Source organism: Staurois parvus, unplaced genomic scaffold, assembly GCF_062004578.1.
Source record: "Staurois parvus isolate SC_StPar_1 unplaced genomic scaffold, SC_StPar_1.0 ptg000438l, whole genome shotgun sequence".
Taxonomy (NCBI): Eukaryota; Metazoa; Chordata; class Amphibia; order Anura; family Ranidae; genus Staurois; species Staurois parvus.
In genome coordinates this window covers 3,037,200-3,049,224 of record NW_028318234.1, presented here as the reverse complement: position 1 = coordinate 3,049,224, position 12,025 = coordinate 3,037,200, and the positions used below count along the sequence as shown (strand labels likewise).

General features: G+C 39.9%; 1 protein-coding gene across 1 annotated transcript in view; it reads right to left on the bottom strand.

Moving 5' to 3' along the window:
- TTC33 (tetratricopeptide repeat domain 33) overlaps window positions 1-12,025 on the bottom strand; it is a 371,207-nt gene that overhangs the window by 144,888 nt on the left and 214,294 nt on the right. The window lies entirely within an intron of this gene.

Genomic DNA, 12,025 nt, shown 5'->3' with positions numbered 1-12,025 from the left:
GTACAGGCATAGACAGAAAATCAGGGTAATCTGTCACAACAGGGGTTAAGCCCAGTGTCAAAGGGCAATAACTTGGGCACAAAAGGGTTGAGTCTAGCACACAGAGCAGTAGTCTGGCACAGCAGGGTAAGCAACAAAGTAGAACAGCAAGGGTCAAGTCTAGCAAACAGGGAAATAATCTGGGCACAGCTGGGTGGGCAACAGTGTGGTCAGAAAGAGACAAGTGACACACCAGCTAACAGCAACCTTACCCAAGGGGATCCAGACAGGGTAGCAGGGAGAGGAGGTCCAAAGGACAGAGGATAGAGGTCACTCACAGGCCAGTCACCCTCCAAGGGTGTGTGTCCTGGCCACAGCTTCAGGACCACACAGGCAGCAGTTGTGAGAGGAGTAGAGACAGAGCAAGGAGAAATAGACAACAGAGTAGCAATGTGGAACCACAAGAGGAAATAGTCCACAGGGCAGTAAGCACAGCCAATATGGAATTGCAAGTCTCAGCAGTCCCATTGTCCAAAAAGTAGCACACAGTCCATACAGGCAGCTATTCTAAACACCTTCTAGTCTCCTTCCAGTGGAAGCTTGAGACAAGAATTCCCATGTGTACATCACTGGGGAAAGTTCTGAATAGTCTGACCCTTACCTCTCAGCAAAGGGATGTTATCTGGTAATTTGAATTCAGCTCATTGGAAATCTCATCCCCCAAACTGTTGATGCCAAGGTGTCTGGCTCTATCCTGGAACGGGGTACAATAACTTTTGTGTTTCCTTGCTGAGTGAAGCCTCATCTTCCAGAGAACACAGGAACTCAGACACCAAATTATGCAGACATTACACAATGACACAATGAATTAGATATCATTGATTTTACTGGGAAAAAAAGAAAAATCTAATATTTCTGATCAACGTTACTGAGTTGGTTTGGGGGTGGGGTGCTACAGTCTGTAACCATGTTTCATTGTACACCTTAACTATGGGTACTTTGTTATTTGTCAAAGAGAGGATTCAATTAGAAATTCCAATTTTTGCAAACTTAAGGCATATCTAAACCCAGGAACAAAAATGTGTTATATTGCAGCTTACCTATCCTTCGATGTAGTGGCTGCGATAGTTCCTTTTCGTGTTAAAAATATTTTTAGCAAGCACAGAAAATACCTGTTCATCTTACTAGAAATGCAGTGTCACTTCCTGTGAGCGGAAAAGAAAGCATAAACAATGTTATCTCTCTTTTATAAACAACGATTCCCATTGGTCCATGGAGATGGAGATGAACAAAGGCAGACATGTTTGAACTCCAGCCTGTATGAAAACCCTGGTAAGCCCAAAGCAACCAGAGGTGTGTTATTTCCGGCATTACCAGGTGAAAATGAAATGTAAAAAAAGGAAAACTAATGCTGCCTTCACATCTAAGGACAGTGGACTGCAATATCTTTTTTTTTTGTTTTTGGATTTAGATATGCAACTCTTTTACTGCCACCAACATATGTCATTCGTAGGCAGTAGAGGGGGGGGGGGCTTTTTATGCCTCTCGCTCCCCTTTCCTCCATTAGGGTATCATTAGGTATAGGGGAGACCAGTGAACATCTGTTCATTGATCTCCCCTAGCTAGTAAGAACCCAGAAGCAACAAAGGAGGCTACCTATGACAAAGTCAACTGATGCAACACGTAGAGTGGAAGTTGAGTGATGTCACAAGTGAAGAGAGGAGTCTCACGGCACACGCGAGTACAAATTATAACAGCATTGAGCTTGGTGTCCGGTTCTGAGTAAGAACCTCGAAGCAACAAGGATTTGACCACTTATGGGTTCTGCTGTCACTTTCCCCAGCTGCTGTGGCCGGGGAAGAAGCTCTTGAAGTGAGATCTGTGCTCCATTAGCTTCAGTGAAGTGCAGGGGAAACATCAGGGGTCTAATAAACCCCTGATATCTCATTAAAGGCAACCTGTCACTATAAACATTCTATCACATAGGGGGCTATTGGTCCCCTATTTGATAGTAATACAGTGTCATTCAAGCTCTTTTTAATACTGCTTCCAGAGTTATGCTCTTCTTTAAAATTCTGTAAGATGATTGAATGTAGTGATGAAAGCACAGTTGTAGTGTTTCCATGTCACTGATTGGTTTCACTTGTTGCTTGGCATTATTCTGTATGGTATTTGCATACAGCCCATTAAAGTCCTAGTCCTGATTGTCACCTGCCACTTAAATATCTCAAATCAAATAACTTCCACTTGCTTAGCTCTTAGTTAATCCCTCCTTACAGTGAGCTATAAAACATGTATAAAGAGCGGCACATTATTTCTACTCATTAAACAATTATGCTCTCAGGTGCAGCTGTATTTACAGTACACTACAAGATAACAGCTCAGCACAAGTTATACAACATTGCAATGCATGCCAATAGCAATTATCTCAGAGGCTTGCACTCTTTTAGTCTACTCTGACTTTAGTTGGAGACGATACTACATAATAGTAATTATTCATACAACATACAAACAAATAAATCTTTCCTAATATCCTGTAAGTGCATAGTTACTGCTTTGAGGGCTGCGTTTGCTACAGCCTCACAGTAGACAGACAACAATGGTTATGTATTTCGGTGCCATCTCTAAACAATGACTCTGAGATAAAAGGGCTTTGCAAGTGATGTTCAAGTGCTAAATTAAAACATAAAGTGTTCAAATAAAAATCACAAAAATCCAAAAAACCAAAAAGTGTTCAAAAAAATATCCAAAAAAAATCCAAACAATGTCCAAAAAATCCCAAATTTTCAAACTTTTTCATCAAATAAAAGGATTGACTCCTTTCCATCCAGTAAGAACCTCAAAATAAAAAGATACAAAATCTAGTGCATTACCATAGTAAAATAAAGTAATCACCCAGTGCAACTCTCAATATAGTGCAAAAATTATATATATATTTATATAATAAATGAATAAATTATTCAAATCAAAAATTCTTTCTTATCGTGCGCATAATCACACAAATCAGCTGTGAACACTCAGTGATCACTACAACTCTGTGCACACCATCAACCAGCACACAATAGTGCTAAATACTATTACCCTCTGTGAGTATTGAAAAGCTTTGACAATACTATGGATCAGAAATCCTCCATACTCTCTTCAAAGGCATTTTTCCAAGGTCCTCAGAAAGATAACAATGGTCTCAGGACTGATATTCAAAGCATAGGGATAGATTTATTAATCACTTACATTTAAAACATAGACATTTCAGCTCCAGACATGGCTCTAGGCGATTTCCACCAAACAATGTAGAAAACCATGTGTGGATAACCAACAAAATGGCCGTGGCGACACTTCCGGTCTGCATGCGTGCGTCTTGACGTCACTCCCCTTAAGACGCACGCATGCAGACCGGAAGTGTCGCCGTGGCCATTTTGTTGGTTATCCACACATGGTTTTCTACATTGTTTGGTGGAAATCGCCTAGAGCCATGTCTGGAGCTGAAATGTCTATGTTTTAAATGTAAGTGATTAATAAATCTATCCCTATGCTTTGAATATCAGTCCTGAGACCATTGTTATCTTTCTGAGGACCTTGGAAAAATGCCTTTGAAGAGAGTATGGAGGATTTCTGATCCATAGTATTGTCAAAGCTTTTCAATACTCACAGAGGGTAATAGTATTTAGCACTATTGTGTGCTGGTTGATGGTGTGCACAGAGTTGTAGTGATCACTGAGTGTTCACAGCTGATTTGTGTGATTATGCGCACGATAAGAAAGAATTTTTGATTTGAATAATTTATTCATTTATTATATAAATATATATATAATTTTTGCACTATATTGAGAGTTGCACTGGGTGATTACTTTATTTTACTATGGTAATGCACTAGATTTTGTATCTTTTTATTTTGAGGTTCTTACTGGATGGAATAGGAGTCAATCCTTTTATTTGATGAAAAAGCTTGAAAATTTGGGATTTGTTGGACATTGTTTGGACTTTTTTTTGGATATTTTTTTGGACACTTTTTGGTTTTTTGGATTTTTGTGATTTTTATTTGAATACTTTATGTTTTAATTTAGTTTATTTTATTGTAATATATCACAAAAAGGTTATATATAATATTGCACTTTCTAGGGAGGAAGTATGACTTTTTGAGGGGTGTAAAGGAGAAGGGTATACATTTATTCAGATGTTCAAGTGCTGTTTTGAGCTAGAAAACTAAATTAGTCAGATATTGATAGGTCTCACCAATATATATGGCTTGTAATTACATATTACACGAAAAAGAGATGTGATATAATGCTTCAGCAAAATGTTGTCATTTTGCCTATTTAGGGCAAATTAACAGTGTCTGCAAAAGTTGCCCACTGACCCACTGATACTCACCTGACCAGCTCCTTCCTCCATTGCATCCAGCATTAAAGTCCCCAGTGTTGACTATTATCAAAAACTAAGGGGAGCAGGGACTTTACTACTTTTTTGACACTAGCGATTGGAGCAGAATGGAAGAATGCGTCATTTTAAAACAGAACTTCATCCCAAATTACAAGAAAAGAATGAATAGCACATTAAAAGTTTTAATAACAAAACCAACTTTTGTTGCAAATAATCTTCCATCAAAAAATGTCCCCTGCAGTACTTTTTACTGTCACTATGCCCTCAGTCTGATTGCCAGCTTCATTCAACCCACTTATTCTGAGCCCAGGTCATCCTGGGCCTGTCCCAGCCTGTAACTGGACAGCGAAAGGAGAAACAGAACAGCGATGAATTCATCTCTCTGTCACTCTGCTCTCTCCTCCAATTAGCATGCTTTTTGTCAGCAGACAAACTGATTGGTTCTTTGTACTACTTCTTATACTCCAGCCCCGCTGTATAGGGACTGAAAGAGATCAAATGAGGCACTTACACTGCTTGTATTTAAAAATATATTTAATGACACATCAGTAATTACAAAGTTGGATTAATGTGTGTCTTTTATATCTGCCGAGAGTTCAGCTTTAAGTTAATGTATTTATTATAATCCTTTGTGGCTGGAAAAGCAGCTCAGTAGCTTAGTGGTGTTCTGGATTCAGTATCTAGCATGGCGATATTTGTGTAATGGCCTTTTGTTTTTATGGGTTTTCTCTGTAATCTCTGTTCTCAGTGAACTGACTCCACAGTCTATGTAAGACCTCCTGTCCTGCATGCTTATTCAAGGTCAGTGACTCAATGGATAATAAAGTTGGGGGATTGGGGTGGAACCAGGTTGGAGCCTACATGGTTTAAACAGATCAGGAATGACAGCTCTCTATGGAGATGTTCACAAAGTAAAACACCTGTGTTATTAAGAACTGAAAGGCTCCCATGCCATATACTAATACATCAAAATCTACTGATTGTTTGATTTCCCAGTCAAGTACAGCGATTGATTTGGCCACTTTTATTAAGCAGAATCATACTGATTTTGTGTTTCATCACACCCATATGTGTGTCACTCCCATACATTGTCACCTTTAACTATTGAGGTCTGTAAACAGGATTTACAGTAAAGAGGCAAATTGGCAGCCTGTAAAAAATGTGAAAAGGAGCCTAAAGCGCCACCTGCTGCCACAAAACAAGAATGCCAACATTTAATACGTAATATTTCATGTACATTTCTATTAAAATTGCCATTACATTTTCAGTTTAAATACATTCCATGCGTATGAAAACAAAAAGGTGTTCAAAGTCTTGAAGTGAATTTTTTTTTTATAGAAAGTAGCCACAATAGAAAGTCTGTTCTCTGCCAATATATTGTAGAAAATAACACTTTCTCTTTGTGGCAGCAGTGGTTTCTCTGTACAGGTCCAACACATCTTCTGCTGAGTTAGAGCTAGGGATCTCCAATGAGCAGAAATCAGATGCCTTGCTGATGGCCGAGCTATTGATCTATTTTCATTACAGAACAATGTGGCCACTGCATTGTACCGTAGTAGCATTAGCTACATACAACAAGCAGCGCTGTGTTCCAGCAGCAGTACAGACAACTTCCCGTCTACTGCCAGATAGCGAGTCAGGCTTACTTCTCCACCTTTCAGGATTAATTAAATTAAATACAATTAATACAAGATTTCCTCTGATTGGCAGAGGTGGAGAGATGGGCAGCTGGTGTTGTGATTTCCAACTCAGCAAAGCAGGGATCCTTGTATTCACTGATAAAAATACAAGGCTTCTCCTGAATGGAGCAGAAACGTTCAGACCGAGTCTCTTTAATTCTGGCAGCAGAAAGGAAGTCACCCACACTACTCTCAGAGAACGCTAACTGCATGTAGCTAATGCCATTACAGATCATTACAGCACACACAGCAGCCGCATCTTTCTATCATGGAAATAGTTTGCTTTTGGCAGCATGACATACTTTACAATCTCATGTTTTTCAATGTAACCTTTAATAAAGCATTTTTCCACAATTGTGGGTGGATGAAGGTTGGCTCACCCACCAGCTTCCTATATCTATCAGGTACTATGGTGGGGAGATCTCTGCAACAGTTTCCAACTCTACCTACCCCATGCATTGGTTTGGCAAGACATGCTGTTGTCTTTGGGCTGCATGCAGCCCTGCTATGCCCTCAAATTGTTTAAGAACGACACCCCAAAAAATTAACGAGACTGCCAATGATGTAATTTTGCTGATGATGAGTTAATAGCATTGTTTTGCTCTCTTATTCAAGTTAAATGTTTGTAGTTTGCTGTAATCTAATACAGAGAATCAATTTAAGCATCTTACCATTTTTAAAAATGGATTCAAGCCAAAAGCATTGATCCTGTCTCTGCAATATTATTTTAGCTTTTCCTAAGTAAAGCTTTTATGAGACCTAATGCAGCCTCTACAGAGTTACTCTACTCAATTCATTGCTTCAATTCCGCATATCTGCTTAGCCAGCAGGAGTCAATTTATCCACTTATCTTAGCCTTATTGTAAAAGAAGAATACAGGATGTAAAATGTAGTTTAAAGCAGAACTAAATGCAAATTCAATCAACATTAACTATATTTAATCCCTATGCTGCTAGCACTAGTAATTACATAGGAAGGTATATTATATTGACTTGTTTTAACTTTTTTTTTTTTTTTTTACATTTCTTCAGTTTTTTCCTGGTTTCTGGCCTAGGCCAGAATGATATCATGCATCCCAGGAGTCTTCATCTGGAGGATGGGAAGGTTTCCTAAACACACCATTCTGCATGTATGCCTGAGCTAAGGGTAGAGGGATTTCAGGAAGTAAATGCTATATGAATCTTCTGCTCTTACTCAAGGTGGTCCCAGCTAGAAACGCTGGGGGGGTTAAAGGCGTTTTCTCATCAAAATAAAGCATGGAGACATGGAAAGGTAGGTGGGTTTGCTTGAAATATAAGACATGAGTTAAACAGTGTTATCAATTTGTGGTGCTCATTTACAGTTCAGTTTCCCTCTTAGTCTTCAGCCCAGGGGTGGACTGACAACTCATGGGGGCCCCGGGCATTAGGGGATCATGGCGCCCCTGTGTCCTTGCCCAAACTCAAAAAAGCCTATGAAAAAAGTACCAGGGGTATCTCATGGGGCCCCCTACTGACCCCGGGCCCTCGGGCAGTGCCCGAGTTTCCAAATGGTCAGTCCGCCCCTGCTTCAGCCTGATGTAGAGGCTACATCTTGAAAATAATAAATAGGAAGGTTCAATAGTTTAGGAGGGAGGGGTAATAAATAATAGTTTTGTATTTTAAATAACTTGGATTTTGGACCTCTTATAAATGGCTGCTGTATTGAAAAGATTCTGCAGTGGTTTGGTGAGCTGCATTAAAACAGAAGGTGCAGGTCTGTTTTTTTTCATTGCCATGGATTGGCAGCCCATTCTTGATGAAATTGGTGTCTTAATCACAACTCAAGTTAACTTGTATGCAATGCAATGGAGTGGCATCACTGATGAGGGCTTTCATATTTTGATCTTCACTCCCAGCCATGTGAGGTGTGGACTATGAGGACTTATAAGAGGCTTACCAAAATGGAAGGCCATGTGATTTCCATAAGTTTTAAGAAAATTCCACCTTATTAAAGTCTATAGGATTGTACTGCACATGCTTTGGAAGCAGGACCTGGACCAAGCATTTTGTGAGATCACTGCTGATATCCTCTAACCTTTACTGATTGCCATATATACCAGCAATCAGCTCCTAGCACAGGAATTCTGATGGTTAATAACTTATTAGCAGCTCTCTTTAGTAGGTCATAGTGACAAGAGCCTTCCTGTGCATGGAGCCGATTCCTGGTATCTGCAAAGATCACTGTAGATCAGAGGAAATCAGCAACATTGTCACTAAAAGCCAGCTCCACTATAGAGGTAGTAATACCTGGCACATGTACAGTAGCAACAGGAACAATACAGTGTTCCTACGATGTATGTGTAGTAGTATCAATGAATCCATAACAGCCACATCCAGTATTAAGCACATCCAGAGTGGTACCTGCAGCAGGTGAGTCTGTGTTGCAATGGGACATAATCTTCTAATTTCTGGTTGCATCAGCTCACATAACCTCACTGTCCCCCAGCTACTGTTGTTAACACAGGTACTCTGACCTACGTGGCCTGATGGCTCACACCACTGACCCCCTCCTTCCCCCTGCTGGACCATTACTGCTGGAAGGACTTCATCTGGAGTTACAGCGGACTACCTCAACAGATGACCCCCATCTTCCTTCTCCTGAACCTGCACCTCATCAACTCCCACATTCACCACTGCACCTGACCCCAGTCCTCTCCCAAATACCTCCACCTCCCTCGTCACAACACCAAAGCATAGCTCATAACTCACCACCAATGTGCTCTACATTAAATCAATTTTTTTCAATATTCCAGTATTCAGAAGGCTGAGATGGGTCAGATGAAGGGGAAGATACTGGAGCTTGAACGGGCAAATCCCATCAATGGAGCTGACACTGAAAAAACATTGACTTCTAAAAAGTATTTGCTAGGGACTAGAGATGAGTGGACTGAAGACAGTAAAATTTCACTAAAGTGGAAACATTTACTGAAAAAATAGATCTAGTCTTATTTTACTTATTTAGAGAGTGCGGTTTGGGGGGGGGTGTATTTGGTGCAATCTAATTCACTTCATTTAGTGTTCTTTGTATTTGTGTTTTAAAATAAACTAAATAAGATTTATGAGGGTCTAGATGACTGAAAGGAGCTTCTGTAAACCTAAGAGACATTTCAAGTCAATTGGAAACAATCTTCATTTTGACTTCCTCATTAACTTTAATGCATTTCACTATAACTGTGAAAGGTCAAAAAAATCTCCCATTTTTTTTTTGCTGCAATTCCAGAGAAACAAAAAATACTGCCGAGTTTTCTAGGGCTGGATTTCTGTAATAACTACCTGCTGATAAAATCAAATTTAAAGCAGAACTTCACTCTCCGGTCAACATTGACTATTTCTAATCCTTATGCTGCTAGCATTAGAAGTAGATAGGAAAGTATATTATAATTACTTGTTTTAAACTTTTTTTTTCCATTTCTTCTGTTGCTTCCTGGTTTACATGCCTAGGCAAACGATGTCATACATTTCAGATGCCTTCAGAATGGGAGGAGGGGTTTTCTCATCTAAGCACACACTCATACCTGCATGCCTGAGCTTAGGGCAGAAGGATTCAAGGAAGCAAATGCTACATGAATCATCTGAAAATGCTGCTTTGTAAATACCACTGTATCTCTCTAGTGAGACTTCACCTACTATATAGATGGGATCTAATTAGGGTTGCCAACTGACCAGTAATTCAATATTGCACTGACAGGCCGGTAAACAAAAATAATTAATGTCAATAGTTGAATACCAAATTAGCTGCCAGCCTGTACCCACAACAGTAATGTGACTATTTCTCATGCAGAGGAGACTCCCTGAGTGGTCGGTGGTAGTGCTGTTCTCTCATTAGTTTTCCCCATTGCCTGTCTTACTATTGTAGCATATAGCAGTGCATTTAAGCTCAGCTCAGTTGACTTGGCTCCTCTTCCTTATTGCTTTGGATGGACTCGTCACTCATCTCACAAGCAGCTCCCAGTAGAATTTAGATGATAGAGAGGAAACTGGTGGCTAGGCAGTACTTATTTGGTTCTGTATTGTGTAAGGGGATATTATTGGGGGGGGGGGGGCTAATAAATAGAGAACAGGAATGGGAACAATAATAGAGAAGCCAGGGGCTTTTTAGAGGAGGAGAGGCCTGAAAACCAATTTATGTGTTTGTATGATAGTGACACTCTAGTTTCAAATGTCAGAAACGGTGGTGGATTGGAGATATCTGTTGCCTAGAATGCAGGATAGGGTGACCATGGGTTCCAGGGAAACTTAGTCAGGTAAATAGGTGAGTCTCACTTTACAAGGCTGATCGTAACATTCCTCTGTTGGGCCTGCAGTTCAGGATGTAAAAAATATTAGGTTTGTTCACAGGCTCTGTGCTAACAACCAGAACCAATATAGAACCCAGATCCCCAGCTTGTGATGGCATTTCGGCGCCGAAGGTGGGACCATACTCCACATTTTTTGGAAATGTCAGAAAATCCAGCCATTCTGGCAGGACGTGACCACTGTCATTAAACAACTCACCACTGTTAACCTACATGACAACCTAGAAGTCTGTTGCACTTGATGAAGAGACCTATCAAAAAATACAAAACCTTTCTTACAATACTTTTATTTTGCCTTTTGCAAAGGCCTGTATTCTACTCAACTGGAGAGATGTAGCCCTTCTGACTAAAACTCTCTGGTTTTCTAACGTTAACGAACTCTGGAACATGGAAGACCTTACAGCCATGTTATGCAATATGAAGAAATTGTTCACCGAATCTTGGAGACCCCAAAACTATTTTGTGTATACTGACGCCTATCTCAATGAGCTATCCAACCCTTTGTGATTTCTTGCCCCAACAAAGCCCTTACCTGGGATAGGGGTGACCTTGCGACCTCTTGACCCTTTCTTTCCTCCCCTACCCTTCTCCCCTGGCTCTGTCTTTTCATCTCCTCTCTCTATCCTTCCTTCTCTCCCACTTTGTTTTCGCTCTAATACTTAATCCAATCAACTTCACCTCCTCCCGTTCCTCCTATCCCTCTCAATCCATTCTCTGTCTCTCTAGGGACAACCGCTCCCTTACAAGTTAGCCCACCATGCTATTTCTCCACTTGTTGTCAAATGTCTTCCCCCCTCCTTATTTTCAGTTTCCTGAAGCATCACTCTATTTAGTTTTATGGAATAACTGGATGATGAGCTTATAATATGCTACTCCTCATTTAGAGGTTCTCTACTGGATATCAATACCTGTAATACCAGTCTCAGTGAATGTTCATTGCTACACTCCAGTATTGACATGTTTTGTTTTATTTCGGTTAATGTCTCTTACATATGATATTGTATTGACACTGTGACTGTTTGTACCAGGTCAATCTTTGTATTCCAACCTTTGCTAAATAAAGGAATTACATAGAAAAAAAAAGAACCAATCTAGAAAGCACTCAAGTGGAACCCAGTGGCTGAGGGTCACTTCTAGTCTCAACCTGCAATGTCCAGGTCAGTGGGGTAAGGTTGCAGTGAGGGACTCGAAGACAAGGCTGAAGACAACTCCATCGGCTATCTGTAAAGAAGGTGGGGAGATCACCTACAGCTATAGGACGAACATTCTAGAATGAAGAGGGAGCACTTCTTGGACCAAGAAGTAGGGGATACCTAAAAAAAAGTGCCCCTAAAATTTAACCACTTCAAGTCCAGACACTTTTACCCCCTTCCTGTCCAGGCCAATCACACTTTGAATGACAATTGCATGGTCATGCAATACTGTGCCCATATGAATTTTTTAGCATTTTTTTGAGACAGAAAAAGCTTTATTTTGGTGGTATTTATTCACCACTGGGATTTTTATTTTTTTGCTATGTAAATGAAAAAGTCAAAATATTTTGAAAAAAAAGTGTTTTTCTTTTAAAATTTTGCAAATAAATAATATTTCATCATAAATCTTGGCCAAAATGTATTCAGTTATCTTTTCAGTAAACAAAAATAACCCAAATTAGTTTATAACCAAAAATTAT